Raw genomic sequence first — 20,687 nt, forward strand, 5'->3', positions numbered from 1 at the left:
CATCACACACCACACACACATCACACACACACACCACACACATACACACACCACACACATCACACATACATTACACCACACACATACACACACCACACACATCACACACACACCACACATACATACACACACCACACACATACATACACACCATCCACACACACACATACACACCACATACATCACACACACACTACACCACACACATACACACACCACACACATCACACATACACTACACCACACACATACACACACCACACACATCACACACACATCACACACACACCACACATACATACACACACCACACACACATTACACACCACACACATACATACACACCATCCACACACACACACCTACACACTACACCAAACACATACACACCACACACATCACACACCACACACACATCACACACACACCACACACATACACACCACACACACATCACACATACACTACACCACACACATACACACACCACACACATCACACATACACTACACCACACACATACACACACCACACACATCACACACACACCATACATACATACACACACCACACACATACATATATACAACTAAACCACATACATACACACATCACACACTCCACACTATACCACACTACATCACATGTACCACACATACATATACACACCATCCACATCACACACTACACCACACACACATACCTACACACATCACAATACACCACACACACATACATACACATGACACACACCATACTACACCACACGTACCACACTAAACCACACACACATACACACACCACACACACACACATCACAATACACCACACACACATACATACACATGACACACACCATACTACACCACACATACCACACTAAACCACACACACCATACACACACATGCACACACTATAAAGAATCTTAAAGCAGTTAGACATGGGCATGGGCATAGTGGCACACACCTTTAATCTCAGCACTTGAGAGGCAGAGGCAGGCAGATCTCTTTGAGTTCAAGGCCAGCCTTGTCAACATAGAGAATTTCAGAACAGTCAAGGATACATTGAAATCGTGTCTCAAAAGTACAAAAGAAAAAAAAAACATCAGCAGCAAGTAGTTAGTTTAACCAATCCAGAGAATAAAGAAATTTTATGGAAAAATAAAGTAAAAATGAACACTGCCTAACTAAGGTTTTCATTAATCTTAAACATAGCCCAATTTCTTGCTATTTTTAGAAGAATTATTTACGTGTGTGAGTGCTTCTATTTGCATGTGTGCCTGTACGAAAGAAGAGGGCACCCGTTCCCATTACAGATGGTTGTGAGCCACCATGTGGTGGCCGGGACTCGAACCCAGGACCCCTGGAAGAGCAGCCAGTGCTCTTAACTGCTGACCACTCCTCTAGCCCCAACTCCTTGTCATTTTAAGGCTAGAGATACTGTTCTATTTCTCCTTAAACCATACACCAAACAAAAAATAGCAAGTGAAACCAAAATTTTAAATCACAAAGATAACCACAGCTCCTCAAGAATGGCCTGGGTGCCAAGAATGTAGGATCCAAAAATTGTGTATACAAAAGTCAAATCTATACTTTTTTTTTCAAAAACAATGGATCATGTCAAAGCTTGAAAACATCACTTTCTTTGCACATGAAAAACATGTACGTTAATAAGACCTAACAGGAGATGTAAATATCTGGGTAGGGAAGGTCTACAATCACAGAACTTAGGAGGCGGAGGCAAGTGAATGCATCAAGTCCGAGCCAACGTGGGCCACACAGTAAGACCCTATCTCTGAAGAAAGACCAACTAACCAACAAGTGACCAGAGTAATCCCTGTAGCATTCTATAGCCATCTTCCAAGGTTTCAAAGATCACTTTCAGACTGTTTAACTTCAGGATGATGCAGAATGATAACAACAGCAAACATTTGGTTTCTGATGGTAATGACAACCTCTGAATTACTTTTATTTATTTATTTTACAGCCCGACTGCAGTTTCCCCTCCTTCCTCTCCTCTCATTCCCTCCCCCTCACCTCTGTGCCCCCAGTCTACTGTTTCTGCTGCATTACTTTTTAAGTTGTCTTTCCTATCCTTGTGAGCAAAATAAAAAATACAACACACAGATCTCACTCATTGTTTCTTTCCCTTAGCCTTTTCCTCAACTGTTAGATTTCCCCAAACACAGATGGAAATGTCCAGTATGAAGGAAGAAATGGAATGTTTTCACATTCGGTATTTAACTGGTAGCGATCCATTTTCATGATTCCATGCTGGGCTTAAACTTGCTATGCACAGTTTTTTTTTGTTAGAATTTATTTATTATGTATACAGTGTTTTTCCTACATATATGCTGCAAACCAGAAGAGGGCACCAGATCTCATTACAGATGGTTGTGAGCCACCATGTGGTTGCTGGGAATTGAACTCAGGACCTCTGGAAGAGCAATCAGTACTCTTAACCTCTGAGCCATCCCTCCAGCCCCTATACACAGTTTCTTATGTTTGTTTTTCTGGCTATTTTAGACAAATTTCTAAAATGAATTTATGAGTTCAAGCACTAAGACCTTTGAGAGAGTTACAAAAAATTGCATACTGCTTTTCAAAGCTAATAAATTGTACACTTTTATCTCTTTTGATCACTGCATCCTCAAAAACATTGGACATTTTTAGTGTTATAGTATTTGTGTTCTAATAAATAAAGTTTTACTGGAGATCAGAAGGCAAAGCAGCCACCCTAGTCAGCCCTACAGGCCAGGGAGTAGTGGCACATACCTTTAATCCCAGGACTCAGAAGACAGAGTTAGATGGATCTCTTTGAGTTCAAGGCTACCAATCCACAAACAGATCCAGGTGGTGATGGTTCACACCTTTAATCCCAGCTTTTGGGAATCACACACCTTTAATGGAGAGAGGTGAAGACAGGAGCAATATGACTGGGCAGAGAGTAGAATATTTTTTGTTCGTCTGAGAGTTGGTAGAGATAAGATCTCTCTAGTTGCTTGACTGCTTTGCTTTTCTGATCTTCAACTTGAACCCAATATCTATCTCTAGGTTTTTATTATTCGTGCAACAGAAATTTCTCTTCCTAAAAGAAAATCAATTTAAGCACCAAAAGGAAGACCGAAGGACTGTTGGGGGATATCAGGAACAAAGCCCGTGTCTCACCCATACTAAACAAATACTCTACACTGAGTCACAGTCTCAGTACTCAAATGTTTCATCACGAGTTTACACATTTTAAAGGTGACTGCATTTGTCTGTGCTTCAACTGTACAAACTTTTAGTCACTTTTCCAGGATCCCCTAATATTAAGTTGCTATACCTCAACATAAAACTGCTGCTTGACATCCAGAAATTTAGTGTTTATACAGTCCAAAAAACCTTACTTACTGTAACTTTCCCACTATTTTTATTATTGGAAAATTCTTTTCCATTTTGACATAGCTATTGATATAGTTTCAGTGCCTTTGTTAAAGATACTACACATTTCAGACATAGACCTCAGGGAAATAGAGTTGGAACTGACCTGCAAGCCTCCTTCCCAAGGACTAGCTCTAGTAGTACCTGAAGATGCTATGCAAACTGCCAAAGGAAAAGAGAAATCAACATTCCTACCCAGCTATAAAACTTAGGAACCTCAGTGATACACGTGCTTGCACAACCGTGTTGAGCCTTTCACTGTGCTGGTGCTCTGACATGGGGATCAGACAAAAACTATCAGGATCAGTTTTCAGGAAACTGGAGACAGGCAGATGTCTGTGAGTTCAAGGCCAGCCTGGTTTACGTAGTGAGTACCAAGACAGCCGAAGCTATGTAATGAGACCTTATCTCTCAACGATGTTTTCTTCATTTTACTGGCACACATACAGGTTTCTTTTAGTCTTTAAAACCAAATCTCACTTCTAAGACAAAGTGTGAGGTAGTCCCTTCTACTGCTAAATTATATAGAAGACAATTTTAATTATGTTGTCCTGTAGACAGAGCAAGGGTACCATTTGCTAAAAGTAATGGAGAAACTCGGGCACTTTGAGGACTCCTCAGAATAGCTACCTTATTTCCTTTGGAGGGAAACTGTAAAAGAGAAAGCATCAACTGAGGCCTGTTAGAAATCAGTAACCCTGGCATGCATGCTGCTTAGGTTTCATCAACTGTGACATCGAGAAAATGACTTTAGAATATAAGTTTATGCTGAAATAAGAAAACCACCTAGTTCAGAGATCAGTTTCCTCCCTCTTGTTGTTATGGCTACATGGAATGCACTTTTGCATTACGAAAGATGTCTGAGAGGTAGCATAACTACCAACCACCCGTCCCTTCCTAAAAACTAATAAATATTGCAGAAACTCAAGAATGACCCAACATATTACCAAGTGGTCCTTCTGAGTTGTTGTGCCAGGATTACTAATTTCTAATAGGCCTCTGCTGTCGCTTCCCTCGACCCTAGTTATCCTCTTCAGGGAGAAGGCAGGTGAGATTCATCTTGATTCACCCCGTTGTCGACCAAATGTGGAAAATTCTTTAAGCACGGCTACTTTTCCATTTTGTCTACACACTGAAATCATCTGGGGAACTTTCAAAACCTTAACGCCCAAGTCACACCCCAACCATGCACATCATAATATCTAAGGGGTGGGTGGGGCCAGTCACCTATACTTTAAAAAGTGTCCAGTATGGTCCAAGATGAAGCCAAGGTTGATACCTGCTATGCTGGATCGCCCCTCTTGATTTCGAGTGACTTCTGCCATAAGTGAAATCAGAAAAGCCAACCTGGAGCAAGTCAGAACCACAGCCATGCTCAGAAGGTACAGTGGGATCCCAAACACGGGGACAGCACAAGTGCTGCGCTGAGCTCCACCCCGCGCCTCACTGGAGGACCATGCTTTCAAACAGCTTGCCCTTCCAGCAAAAATAAGTCGGCTAATTGGGACACCTGGCTTGAGCACGAGGGCCTTGCTCGCAGGTGGGCCCCCGCTCAGCCCTAGTGATGCCCCACCTCTAGCCACGCCCTAAGTACACCTTTATGGCACAACAGGACTTAATGGGGTTTTGACACTGGCATGGTATGCTCCTCCCTCTGGGCCTCTCCGCTGCCGCCCCGCGCCCTCCCTCAGCACCGTGTGACCCTGTTCACCCTCCGCCCCCTCCGCGCCCCGTACCAGCTCCAGCGGCGGTTGCAGGTCACAGGTGGTGCTTTCTCCGCTGTTTATCCACTGTTCTGTTAATATTTCGGCATTTTTTATTTTGCCACAGGGGCCCGGGCATCATGGGAAATCGAGTTCCCTTTGCATTCTGCACATTCACGGACTACAGGCAAAATGGCCGCCGCAGGGAATCATGGGAGACGTAGTCCAGAGCCCCGGGGAGTGGCGCGGCCATCCCTCCGCGACGAGGGGTGTGGGGGCGGGGCGCCCACACGTGCGGACACGCCGCGGGGAGAACCCAGGCCCCTCCCCCGGACCCCAGCCGCGATTAGTACCCAAGAGAGAACAGGGTGGTGGTGGCGCAGGCCTTTAATCCCAGCACTCAGGAGGCAGACGCAGGTGTATCTCTTTGAGTTCAAGGCCAGGCAGTTCCAGATAGCAGAGCTAAGAGACTTCTGGATTAGGCATTCGAATGTGGGGTCTTCCATTTAAATGAAGTTCGAAGGACAGAGAGAGTGAGGTACGGAGTCCTGTGCATCATTCACAATGATGTTTCCGTGCTGGTCCCAAATCACCACCCATGCGGTTTCTGGAGTCCTTTAGGGGCTGTTCTGAAGTGCACCAACTAGATATTTACTAATGCTAATGGCGTTTGGTTCTTGTTTTGGGTTTGGGGAAGGGGGAACCGAGGGAGCCTTGCATGTGTATTTTAGACATATAGACACCACCATGTCAAAAGACCCAATGCCTCAGTTCCGCGGGAATAGATGAACTTCCCTCCACCCCACCAGCACAGGGAGCTTCAGTGTAGTGATGTTTTGTTTGGTTTTGTGTTTTTTCTTCAGCTTTCACCCCTGATAAGTGACTTCAGCTGTTTCTTATATAGAGCAATTAGAAGCCAGGTGGTAGTGATGCACACTTTAAATCCCAGCATTCGGGAGGCAGAAGCAGGCGGATCTCAGAGGAGGTCACCAGTTTCAGTCAAGGTAAGGGAATACTGTGGGAGTGTGTTGGTCTGTCTATGTGTGACACTGTTCGCCCTCCGCCCATAAAAGCAAGAAGAGTTAAGGGACCCTTCCATTTAAGGTCACTGAGTTCAGACTGGCAAAACCAAGAATCCCATCTGATACCCAGATCACCCTCCCTGCACAAACTCTCATTCCATAGTCTTCAGCTCCTCAAAAACTCATTCAGTCTTCAAAATGAGTTCGATGTGTCAGAGTGTGAAGCCAAACAGAGAACAAAAGATATGTGTTCAGCCGTGCTGTTTCTAATCAACACCCTGGCTTTGGTGCACACCCACCATTAAAATCACATAAAATGGCAATAAAGTTCTCCACAATATATCACTCACAGTATGATCCATTCTTCTGAGTCACTGGTCCTCTTTCAGCACAAAACATGGTATGATTACTCTACCGAGCTGTACCATATCCTAAAGCCTGCAAGTATTAGCCATATACTCATAAAAGGCATTTGTAAGAAGAGTTTGATACAAAGGTAGCTTTTCCATAACTAAATCTCACTGATCTCCCTAGGAAGCACAAATAACTCTAATACCCAAGTGCCAGTATTGAAGTTACCCCAAATTTTAGTGATTGGCCATTAAAGCAAGAAATGTTAAGGGACCCATCCAAGGTCACTGAGTTCGGACTGGCAACTGATACCCAGATCACACTCCCTGCACAAACTCTCATTCTATTGCCTTCAGCTCCTCAAAAACTCGTTCAGTCCTCAGAATGAGTACAATGCCTCTGAGTGTAATACCCAAGGGCCAATATTGCACTGACCCCAAATTTTAGTGATTGGCCATTAAACCTAGAAAAGTTAAGGGACCCTTCCATTTAAGGTCACTGAATTCGGACTGGCAACACCAAGAATCCCATCTCATACACAGATGACAATCCCTGCACAAACTCTCATTCTATTGCCTTCAGCTCCTCAAAAACTCGTTCAGTCCTCAAAATGAGTTCAATGCTTCTGAGTGTGAAGCCAAACAGAGAACAAACAATATGTGTTCATCCGTGCTGTTTCTAAAAAACACCCTGGCTTTGGTGAACAACCAACATTAAAATCACTTCAAAATGCCAATAACTTCTTCCACAATATATAAATTACAGTATGATCTACATCTTATGAGTCATTGGTCCTCTTTCAACACACATGGCATGAATCCTTTACCGAGCTGTACTATATCCTGAAGCCATCATGTATTTGCCACATAATTATAGAAGGCATTTGTGCGAAGGGTTCGAGTCAAAAGGAGCTTTCCCATAACTAAATCTCAACGATCTCTCTTGGAAGCCCAAATAAATGTAATACCCCAGTGCCAATACTGCAGTGACCACAAATTTTTAGTGATTCGCCATTAAACCCAGAAGAGTTAAAGGACCCTTCCATTTGAGGTCACTGAGTTCGGACTGGCAACACCAAGAATCCCATCTCATACACAGATCACCCTCCCTGCACAAACTCTCATTCCATAGTCTTCAGCTCCTCGAATTGGCTATATTACTTGCCTCTTTGATTGCTCTGCTTACACTCTTGAGTACTTGACCAACTACTGCATCCTATTGGAATTCTTCCCTTTCGAAAAGAAGAAGGATCAAATGAAGAAATGCATGAAGGAAAGACAGACAAAAAGAAGAAAGGAAGAAAGAGTGCTGCTAAGGTCAAGACCAGAGAAAAACAGAGATCCTCTCTGCTTCATAAGAAAAACCAGTGAGGTAACTGGAAGTAGGGTCAGGAGACAGGAATTAAATAGGGTAGTATCACCTGATTTCTTAGCACTGATACCTGAATTAGATAGGGTAGTATCACCTGATTTCTTAGCACTGATACCTGAACCTCCTTTCAGGCAAATCAAATTAGCATTTGAGCATAAGATCCAAAATTCACTCACTCTCTCTCCCTCGCTCTGTGTGTTTGTGTGTGTGTGTGTGGGTGGGGGGGTATTGTGAGGTTATAGTGGTGTGTGTGGTATGTAAGCTCCTAGTATGATTTCCTGATGTGTCCAGGAAGGAGAACCTCCACACCAGATGATCAAATGTGTGTGTGTACGTGTGTCTGTGCACAGTCACGCGTGTCTCTGCACATTTGAGGTTGATGCCTATATACAGGTTTGAGTGTGTTTTCTCGTGTCTTGTCCGCTTTTTTTCTGAGACAGAGTCTTTCATTGGCCTGAAGCTCACAAAATAGGGTAAGCTGTCTGAGCAGTAAACCCCAGGAACATTACGTATCCACAGTTTTGTGCTGGGATTCCACAACTGGAGTTTTATGTAGATTCTGGGGATTGCAAATCAAGCACCTTGTTAATTGAGCTTTCCCCTCAAATCCTAGGATGAAGTTTTAATTGGGATACAAAATAATCAGTTAGAAATGTGGTTTTTAAAAAGTGGATTTATATTTTTTAAAAAAGGTGGGGGCGGGGGTGTATTCTGAAAACTTTGACTTTGATCCTGAGTTCTAAGTGTTTTCCAAATCAGCTAGGGCTCCAAAAGACCAAGGTATTATTCCACCAAAACCCAAGTTGGTGAGCCAAAGAGTTTAAAACTTACAGCTAACAGATGAGGAGTTACTTACAGGAGCAAAGCAGCGACACCACAGAAAGTCTGACTGCAGCAAGGAAAGATTCCTTCTCTGTAGCCAGATAGATGGAAGTGCCTGCCCGTCAGTCGACCGTTCACACTCTCAGTACTCCAGTGTCTCCAGAGGCTACAGAAACACAAGTAACTGGGTCAGAATCACACACAGATGACAAGGAAATACTTCGGTGAGAGTCTAATAACTCCCACTCCAGGTTAAATGCCCTTGTATAAAGAACCATCAGCAGGCCGGTGGTGGTAGGGTGTGTAACAAGGAAGCTCAGTAAGTCGTGGAAAGCAAGCCTGTAAGCAGCATTCCTGCCATGGCCTCTGTATACTGGTATATTTGTGTTAAAATGAATAAAGCTTGCCTGAAAATAAGCGGGCAAAGCAGCCACACTCCTCAGCTATACAGGACCGTGGTGGTGGTGGGGGGAGCAAAACTTTAATCCCAGTGCTCAGGAGGCAGAGGCAGGCAAGTCTCTGAGTTCAAGGCTATTCTGGGCTATACAAGATTGATCCAGAAACAGATATCAGTGTTTGGGAATCACACATGTTTAATCCCAGTACTGGAGAAGGGGAGACAGGAGCAATATGAAGAGCAGAGAGAGGAATATAAAGGGGGAGAGACAGGAACTCAGGAGTGTGGAGTCTGATAATTTGTGGAGACAGGATCATCACCTTGAGTCTGAAGACTTGGTAGAGGTGGTTGGCTGCTTTGTATTTCTGATCTTCAGCTTGGACCCCAATACCTGCCTCTGGGTTTTTATGATTCTGCTACACCTCTGCTTTGATTTCTGCTTCGAGATTCCTTCCTTGATTTCCTTACATGATGGACTAAAACTGGAAACTTAAATAAAGCCTTTCAATTTGATTTTGACCATAGTGATTACAATTTAAAACTAATACAGCATATTCCCAAGTGGGGGATAAACCAGACACCCTTAAATCTCATATATGGGCCATCCATAATCTTCAGCGTGACACATACCCTGCATTAAGAGCCCCAAACCACCATTAAGGCCACTTGCTTTGAAGAATTTTTTTTTAATTTTAGAGATTTATTTTACGAAAAAGTTGCAAAAATAAGACAGAATATTCCCAAATGCCCTGAACCTGGTTGATTCTTTTGTTACGATTTTGAGTGGATGTGTCACAATTGTTGAGCCAATCAAGGCATTCCTAATTACTAAATCCATGGTTTATTCAGATATCCTTATCTTTTACCATTACTCTTTACCATTGTCCATTAGTGTCTCCCACGAAGACACTAATTCATACAGCAGTGGTTCCCATGGCTTTTTGTAAGACATATATTTGTGTTGAGGAATCATTTATACTTCTAGGGTAAAATGAAACGTTAGTGTGTTGCATCCTTCCCTACTGTCTTTATCTCAATGGAGTCACCTTTGGGAAGACCATGAGAAGTTCTTTTCTGAAGTACATCACCTCCATCAAGGTTGCAGAGAACATCAAGTTCTTCATGTTGTATATTGTTCATTTTATAAAAGCTCCCTCCAGAAATGGAAGCCTCACAGACATGGTGGCTGTCCTTGTGTTAATGTCGACCTACCACAGTGTCAACTGAGAGGGAAGCCTCTAATGAGAAACTGCCTACATCAGATGAAGAGGTTGGTCTTTGGACACATGTGTGTGTGGTTTCCCTGATTATTAATTCACAAAAGAGGTCCCGGTCCGCTGTAGGCAATACCATTCCTAGGGAGGAGGCTCTAGGTTAGATAAAAGTACCAGCGAAGCACGAGCCTATGGGCAAGCCAGAGAAGGGACTAGCTAATGTAAGACTTTAAGACAATCCTGAAGCCATTTCTGACTATTCTAAATCCTCTCAGCCTCCGTGCCATAGTGCTTCCCCTCCTCCCCTGGGAACTAAGGACCTTATAGCTACACACGCAGGTACTCAGTTCCTGAACAAGTACCCATATACGTGCGTTTTGATTCAGTCCCCTGGGAAACGGGGTCAAAATGACCTCTGACCTCACCTGATCTGGCAACAGCTCTCTAGTCAATTATTGGTAATAGCCCTTCTGAATGAGCCATTCACAACCCCCCTTGATTCTGCGGCCTTCTCCTTTAAAAGTAGCCTGTGCACACTATTCGAGGTCTCTCGGCTTCCTGAATGCTGAGGGACCCTGTCATGACAGAATTAATAAAATCCTCACGCCTTTGCTTCAGCTATGGTGTGAGAGGTGGTCTCTGGCGGCGACTCCTCCTCGGTGTTTGGACGCTGGAGTCCACTCTTCCTTCCAGGCTTCCTTCCTCCAGGTTCTTGCCTTGAGTTCCTGCCCCGATTTCCCCAGTGATGAACTGTGACTTGGAAGCCTGTGCCAAATAAACCCTTTCTTATCTAAGCTGATTTTGTGTTGGAGTGTTTTAGAACAACGCCAGAAACTGCTACTGTGGCCCACTCTGTTGGCAGACACAGGCAAAGGAAGGCACATTCCAGACTAGTCTGGGCGACATAACGAAACACTGAATCAAAAACTAAAACCCAAACCGTGGTGATAACCACGAAATGAAAGTGTAAATCCACTCTTAGGAATACAGGTCGCTGACCAACATTATTCTGCTGTGTCATGTTATGCCAATGCCTGTCTCTGATGTTCATTCTCTCCTCTCAGAGCCATCGAAGCCCTCCCGTCTCTTGGGCTTTCTCTAATACTGCTGCAGGTATGAAGTGAATTGATCTACCATGACTTCCTTTAAAGGAACCATGGAATTGATTTTTCATGTGTGTCGAGTGAGAGAGGAGGAAAGCCTCATTTGTATACATGGATAGCCGGCAATCCCAAGACCACATACTGAAAAGATGGCAACACTTGAGGTGTTCGCATATCAAGCATGACATGTTTTGTTCAAAAACCTGTGACTTTCTAATCAGTGACCTGGAGACTAGAAGGAAGTGGTGTTCTGTTCGACCAGTATGCTAGATTAAGCAAACCAGTTGAAAACAACAGATATAATTTAATAATTGAAAACGGGGAAACTCACACGACTGGGGTAAAGTTTCCCATGTCCAAAACAGGTCTGGAGAACACCATGCAAAGAGAGCCAAAGAGAGCAAACTCACCCAGATTCCCAGGTTTTCTTCCCTGGCCCCAAGCAGCCACACCCTAGATAAAAGTGATTGGCTGAGCTTCCCCATCAAGATAGCAACTTCCTCTAAAGGGTGATGACAGAAAAAGTTAAATCAGTCTCTTATCCATTGAAAACATTCTTCATGCCTGAAGGTGACATAGATATTTTAGGAAAGAAAGAAAAGTAAGAGTCCCGAGAAAAAGCAGAAATACACAAATATAAACAATCAGAAATTCTTCAGGCTGAAGGAAAAGAATACCAGAAACAACAACATCCTTTTGTGCAAATAAAGACCATCAGAAGGCTTGAATGTCATCTTAATACCAAGTTCCCTATTTCCACTTTTTTTCCTTTAAAATACACACAGGGCCTGGCAGGATGGCCCAGCGCCTACAGATGTTTGCAGGGACCAAGATGGCCTGAGTTTGCCTCCCTGGTACACTGAAAAGGGAGAACTGACTCCTAAAATTTGCCCGCTACCTCCACGTGTATATTGTGACACACATGCATAAAAACATGTGCACAAAATGTAAAATATATGTGAATGTTTAAAAGAAAATTATGATATTTTAGGAATGTTTAACACATATGCACATGAATTAACTATAGTGTATTGTATAATAAAGAACACTAGAAAATGGCAAATGAATTTCTATTGTTAAAAAGTTTTACTACTGACATATGATCTCACCCTGTATCCCATACTGGACTGAACCTCACTATATGGCACGGCCTGGCCTCAATCTTATATGAAACCATCTTGATCCTGGGATTACAGGTGTGAGGCACCACACCTAACATCAAGATTTACTTTATGGAAAAAGGGGACAAAAAGCAATACTGGGTAGAATATAAAATACTAAGGACATATAATTTATAATCACTAAAACATATCAAGTTAAAAATAAGAATTGGAGAAACAAAATATGAGCAAATCACTTTTCATAAGGGATTTAAAGAATATGATACAGATCAAGACCTCGCTGGCCACAACCTGAAATAATTTAAGTAGAAACAAATAAAAAATACACCAGATCAATGAGACAAAAAGTAGGTTATTTTATATAATAAAGATAGACAAACCCCTATGCAACCTATTAAAGATGAGAATAAACATCCAAAGCAACACAATCAGAAATGAAAAGGGATACAGACACTACGGAAATCCACAGAATTCTTAGATCATACCAAAAAAACCAGTACTGCACAGAATTGTAAAACATAAATGAAATGGACACTTTTCTGGGTGGGTACCATTTACATCAATTAAATAATGCCTAGGTGAACAATTTCAATATGTATATACTCTTAAAGGAAAAAGAAGCTCCCGTAAAAAGCAAACAAAATATCCCAGGACAAATGGTGTTAATGAAGAATTCCATTACAACTTCCCTACTCTTCTAAGTGCTGCACATAATATAAACAGAAGGAACATTGCCAAAACTCTTTTTATGACTATGCAGTAAGATTGTCGCAAAAACAAAAAGAATCAACCGAGGAAGAGAATAAAAAACTAATCTCAATATTGAACATGAATGCAAAAATACTCTATCCCATCCTAGCTTGCCACCAAGGACTCCTATCCATCTGGAATGTGTTGATGTCCATCACCACAGTCTACTCCAGGGTGGAGTAGATATAAGAGACTCCAGAGCTGAGAAAACTAAGAGAAGACAGACCAAGAAAAAACCACAAGCACAGAGATAGCCGCAGCAAAGACCATACCAAGCAGGCAAGACTCTCCTAACAGGATTGGTACAAATGTGCATGCATTTATGTAAGAATACCTCCAACAATTTGAAAGACAGCATGATAGTATGAGAAGCCAGGGAATATACAACAGGAGAATTTGAACACCCTAATCCAGAGGTAGTACAAGAAATAGACTTTAAACATAAAATTATGAAAAATATAGGGACCATCAAAAAGAATGTAAAAAAACAACTTCAAACAAAAGGATGAGAAGAATAACAACAACTCTGAAGAAATGAGAAATCTATCAAAGAATCCCTGGGAAAGGAAACCAAGAAAAAGCAATCAAACTGGTAATGGAAAGATTTCAAGACTTGAAAACTGTAATGGAGGAAAAGGATTCAACAAAATTAGAGAATAAATCTTTCCCAACCTAAAAAATGATATTCCTATTAAGGTAAAAGAAGCATACAGAACACCAAATAGACTGAAACAGAAACCCTCACCGCATAATAATAAAAACACAAAAGATACAGTATTAAGAAAGAATATTAAGAGCAGCAAATACTTTATACTCACAGCAGGAATATATCATCAGGATGAAGTATCAATACCAAATATAAATTTCAGTAATATAAAAGCACCCACATCACTAGAAATAAATTTATGCCCGAAACCACACTAATAGTAGGAGACTGCAGCACTCCTCTCTCAATAATGGACAGGTCAACCAGACAGAAACATAACAGAGAAATAAGAGGAATAATGGAGATGATGAAATAAATGGACTTCAGAAATATCTGTAGAACATTCCGCCCTAATAGTAAAGCATATATCCTCTCACCTACTCATAGAACCTTCTCGAAAATTGACCACATACATGGATAACAAAGTGAACCTTATATGACACAAAAAAATTTTGCAGAGGCAGGCAGATCTCTATGAGTTCTAGGCAGGACTGGTCTACAAGAGCTACTTACAGGACAGGAACCAAAAGCTATAGAGAAACCCTGTCTTGAAAATCCAAACAAAAAAATGGTAGGGGGGGTGATTGGGCTGGAGAGATGGATCAATGGTTAAGAGCATTGCCTGCTCTTCCAAAACTCCTGAGTTCAATTCCCGGCAACCACATGGTGGCTCACAACCATCTGTAATGATGTCTGGCGCCATCTTATGGCCTGCTGACACACACACAGACAGAATATCGCATACATGATAAATAAATTACCAAGAAAGTAAATATTTAAAAAAATTTTGCAAGCACATGAGCATTATCAGATGACCATGGATCAAAGTTGAAGTATAACAACTGTTATTACACCAAAGACAGACAAACTCATGGAAAGGGAACAGGCAACCACTAAACTGTACCTGGGTCAGGGAAGAAATAAAGAAATGAAAGTATTCCTTGAATTCAAAGAAAATAAAGACACAACGTAACCAAACTGAAAGTGGCGCTAGGAGGAAAATCCATCTTCTCAGCACCTCATGAAAAGGTCTATAAAGCTGACCACACTGTGGAACAAAGTAAACATACACAGAAAAAAACTGGAGTAATACACTGTGTCCTATCAAATGACCATGATTTAAAATTAGAACTTGACAACAACAGTACTATCAGAAATCCTACAAAACAATGGAAATTGAACAGCAAACTACTTAACCACGCATGGACCAATGAAAAATAAAATAAATACTTCCTAAAACTCAAGAAAAATGAAGGCACGTTGTACCCAAACCTATGTAACACAATGAAAGCAGTGCCAAGAGGAAACTTCCTAGCACAAACAGAAAGCTCACACTAGTGACTTAACAACACATGTGAATGGTCTCGAAAAAAAAAGCAGACATGACCAGAATAAGTAGAAACAGAAAATAAAAAAATTGAGGGCAGAAATAAATTGAAACAAATAAATAATACAATGAATCAATGAGACAAAAAGCAGGTTATTTGACAAAATAAAGAAGATAAACAAACCCTAATGCAAACTAATAAAAGACAAGAGGGAACATCCAAACTAACACAATCAGAAATGAAAATGGATACATGACAACAGACACTAAGGAAATTCACAGAATCCTTAGATCGAACCACAGAAACCTGTACTCCACAAAATTGTGAAACATAAATGAAATGGACAATTTTCTGGCTAGTCAACATTTACCTAAAATAAAATGAGGCTTGGATGAGCAATTTAAATAGCCATATACTCTTAAAGGAAATCGAAGCTCTCATCAAAAGCAAACCAAATATCCCAGGGCCAAATGGTTTTAATGAAGAATTCCATCAGAACTTCCTGTACTCCTCCAAATGTTGCACAAAATATAACCAGAAGGAACATTGCCAGACTCGTTTTATGAGTATGCAGAGTCAGGGGAAAAATTCCTGGAGATCTGACAGCCAAACTAGCGAAAAAAGCAAACTCCAGATTCAATGACTCACCTTAAGACATACTGTGGAGAGCAACAAAGGAAAACCCCTGATGTCAGCCTCAGGCATCCATACATGCGTGAACGTGTATAACCATGTGCACCCCATTCCACATACACACACACCTAAGAATTTTCTCTGGATGTACTTTGTAGCATTCCTTGGGTAAGAATATGACCTCATACCTATTGCAGGATGATCAAGATCAGAGTTCTATTAACTTTATTATCAAAAAAATCTTAGCCAGGCGATGGTGGCACACGCCTTTAATCCCAGCACTCGGGAGGCAGAGGCAGGCAGATCTCTGTGAGTTCGAGGCCAGCCTGGTCTACAGAGCTAGTTCCAGGACAGGCTCCAAAACCACAGAGAAACCCTGTCTTGAAAAACCAAAAAAAAAAAAAGAAAGAAAGAAATCTTATAGATGTCATCCCTCGCCACTTAAGTACAAACTCTCCCCTATAGCAGAACTACACCATAGGAAATGAATATATCAAATTGTATTTATACCCCCGGGCTCCACACCACATGATTAGTTTGTTGGGCACAAATTATAATGATCATACTTCCTGTTTCTTGGAAGTTTGAGAAATTACTACATCATCACTGATATTACCTAGGAGAAAATGTTCTGCAAAAAAAATAATAGTCACTTTCAGCTTCTAAAACTTTTAAGACATTTATCTTTGGTCATATATAAAATACTGACCACTATACTAAGTGAAGAAACAAAAAAAACATATATGAAACTTTTCAAGTAAGAGTCTGAAATGCCTATGAAAACGGGAGCATTTCTTCTGGGTAGGTGCTGGCTGCTTCAATATGAACAGTCTTTAGACTCTGAACATTAAACCTCCATGGAGGCAATACTAACTGCAGAGCTCACTACACTGAGTCTGGCAGTTCTATCATACTACAATTAAAAGTCCTAAAAATACCAAAAGAGAATAATCATGAAAAACACTACAAAGTTTGAGTGAAGCGTTTCTATATTAACATCAACAAATGCATGAGGTCAATTTTTAAATCTGAAAAATTACATGGGGCTACTGAGAGAGCAAGCGTATTTGCCTTCATGAAGGATTTTTATTTAATTTAGACTCAATTCATTCTTCTTCTTCCCTGAGAATGTGGAGGGCATGGCCAAGCTTAACCTTTGATCTCCGCATAACCAATAAGGAGGAAATAAGCACCTCTACCAGGAAAAGGAAGAGTGAAGAGATGCAGCAGAGCAGGGATCTGCAACTAGCTGACCATGTACTAACGACCCAGGTAAAAACTAAGCTTTATGAAAGTGAGGGTGGAAAGAGTCCTAGGCTCTAAGATGGCTCATATGACAGGCACACCAGTGGATGTCATGCTCCCTGATGAGGACACTGCACATGGGCACCTCAACGCTGGCAGTGGTCCCAAAGTCTAGAAGTGTTTTACCCTAAAAGCATCAACTGCAATCAATTTCTAAGTCTGTTTTGCCTCTGTCCATGACAAGAACCAACTTGTTCCAAAATTCTATAAAATGTTTTTTCATGTTAAACTCTGCTGTTTACAGAAAACATGAAAAAACAAGGACATGAATGCTGCTATCACATGATACTCATAATATTTTCAATCTCAAAGCCTTCGGATCCATGAAAGAAACCAACACCGATAAAAGTCGACTATTTCAGGATGAGATCAGTGATGGCTTACGGCGAGTTGTCTAAAGGACAATTTCTGTCTTTGTGACACACACCCAGTTAATGTTAAACTAAAACAAACTCAGGTAGTAAGTGAACTAGGACAAAATATGCTTAAGACAGTCTAAAATTGTATAAAGACAGTTCACTAATATGTCTAAGTTTCTTTCTCATTTCTCTTCAAAGGAAATCTGTCATAAAAATACACACATTTTATCAAACACACTACACACTACACCAACACATACACACACGATACAAACACACTACACACACCATACTACACCAAACACATATACATACACACATCACACACTACACCACACACATACACACACCACACACATTACACACCACACACATACATATATACACAATACACATCACACTAAACCACATACATACACAACATCACACACGCCACACTATACCACACTACATCACACGTACCACACACATACATATACACACCACACACATCACACATACACTACACCACACACACACCTACACACATCACAATACACCACACACATACACATCACACACACACACTACACCACACACACATACACACACCACACACATAACACATACACTACACCACACATATACACGCACCACACACATCACACACACACCACACATACATACACACACCACACACACATTACACACCACACACACATCACACACACACACCTACACACTACACCAAACACATACACACCACACACATCACACACCACACACACATCACACACACACACCACACACATACACACACCACACACATCACACATACATTACACCACACACATACACACACCACACACATCACACACACACCACACATACATACACACACCACACACACACATACACACCATCCACACACACACATACACACCACATACATCACACACACACTACACCACACACATACACACACCACACACATCACACATACACTACACCACACACATACACACACCACACACATCACACACACATTACACCACACACATACACACACCACACACATCACACACACACCACACATACATACACACACCACACACATACATACACACCATCCACACACACACCTACACACTACACCACACACATACGCACCACATACATCACACACCACACACACATCACACATACACTACACCACACACATACACACACCACACACATCACACATACACTACACCACACACATACACACACCACACACATCACACACACACCACACATACATACACACACCACACACATACATATATACAACTAAACCACATACATACACACATCACACACTCCACACTATACCACACTACATCACATGTACCACACATACATATACACACCATCCACATCACACACATCTACACACTACACCACACACACATACCTACACACATCACAATACACCACACACACATACATATACATGACACACACCATACTACACCACACGTACCACACTAAACCACACACACATACACACACCACACACACACACACATCACAATACACCACACACACATACATACACATGACACACACCATACTACACCACACATACCACACTAAACCACACACACCATACACACACATGCACACACTATAAAGAATCTTAAAGCAGTTAGACATGGGCATGGGCATAGTGGCACACACCTTTAATCTCAGCACTTGAGAGGCAGAGGCAGGCAGATCTCTTTGAGTTCAAGGCCAGCCTTGTCAACATAGAGAATTTCAGAACAGTCAAGGATACATTGAAATCGTGTCTCAAAAGTACAAAAGAAAAAAAAAACATCAGCAGCAAGTAGTTAGTTTAACCAATCCAGAGAATAAAGAAATTTTATGGAAAAATAAAGTAAAAATGAACACTGCCTAACTAAGGTTTTCATTAATCTTAAACATAGCCCAATTTCTTGCTATTTTTAGAAGAATTATTTACGTGTGTGAGTGCTTCTATTTGCATGTGTGCCTGTACGAAAGAAGAGGGCACCCGTTCCCATTACAGATGGTTGTGAGCCACCATGTGGTGGCCGGGACTCGAACCCAGGACCCCTGGAAGAGCAGCCAGTGCTCTTAACTGCTGACCACTCCTCTAGCCCCAACTCCTTGTCATTTTAAGGCTAGAGATACTGTTCTATTTCTCCTTAAACCATACACCAAACAAAAAATAGCAAGTGAAACCAAAATTTTAAATCACAAAGATAACCACAGCTCCTCAAGAATGGCCTGGGTGCCAAGAATGTAGGATCCAAAAATTGTGTATACAAAAGTCAAATCTATACTTTTTTTTTCAAAAACAATGGATCATGTCAAAGCTTGAAAACATCACTTTCTTTGCACATGAAAAACTTGTACGTTAATAAGACCTAACAGGAGATGTAAATATCTGGGTAGGGAAGGTCTACAATCACAGAACTTAGGAGGCGGAGGCAAGTGAATGCATCAAGTCCGAGCCAACGTGGGCCACACAGTAAGACCCTATCTCTGAAGAAAGACCAACTAACCAACAAGTGACCAGAGTAATCCCTGTAGCATTCTATAGCCATCTTCCAAGGTTTCAAAGATCACTTTCAGACTGTTTAACTTCAGGATGATGCAGAATGATAACAACAGCAAACATTTGGTTTCTGATGGTAATGACAACCTCTGAATTACTTTTATTTATTTATTTTACAGCCCGACTGCAGTTTCCCCTCCTTCCTCTCCTCTCATTCCCTCCCCCTCACCTCTGTGCCCCCAGTCTACTGTTTCTGCTGCATTACTTTTTAAGTTGTCTTTCCTATCCTTGTGAGCAAAATAAAAAATACAACACACAGATCTCACTCATTGTTTCTTTCCCTTAGCCTTTTCCTCAACTGTTAGATTTCCCCAAACACAGATGGAAATGTCCAGTATGAAGGAAGAAATGGAATGTTTTCACATTCGGTATTTAACTGGTAGCGATCCATTTTCATGATTCCATGCTGGGCTTAAACTTGCTATGCACAGTTTTTTTTTGTTAGAATTTATTTATTATGTATACAGTGTTTTTCCT

General features: G+C 41.4%; 1 long non-coding RNA gene across 4 annotated transcripts in view; it reads right to left on the reverse strand.

Annotated features, from left to right (window-relative positions):
- The window catches only part of LOC142838408 (uncharacterized), a 102,166-nt gene that overhangs the window by 78,509 nt on the left and 2,970 nt on the right, over positions 1 to 20,687 (reverse strand). The window contains exon 2 of one of the 4 annotated variants that reach the window (XR_012908556.1): positions 8,727 to 8,858. This is a non-coding gene — a long non-coding RNA (uncharacterized LOC142838408). Of the gene's footprint in view, positions 1 to 5,159; positions 5,316 to 8,726; positions 8,859 to 20,687 lie in introns of those variants that run through there. The other 3 variants (XR_012908562.1, XR_012908560.1, XR_012908564.1) reach the window with 3 other exon arrangements.

This window comes from Microtus pennsylvanicus, chromosome 19 (assembly GCF_037038515.1).
Source record: "Microtus pennsylvanicus isolate mMicPen1 chromosome 19, mMicPen1.hap1, whole genome shotgun sequence".
Classification (NCBI taxonomy): Eukaryota; Metazoa; Chordata; class Mammalia; order Rodentia; family Cricetidae; genus Microtus; species Microtus pennsylvanicus.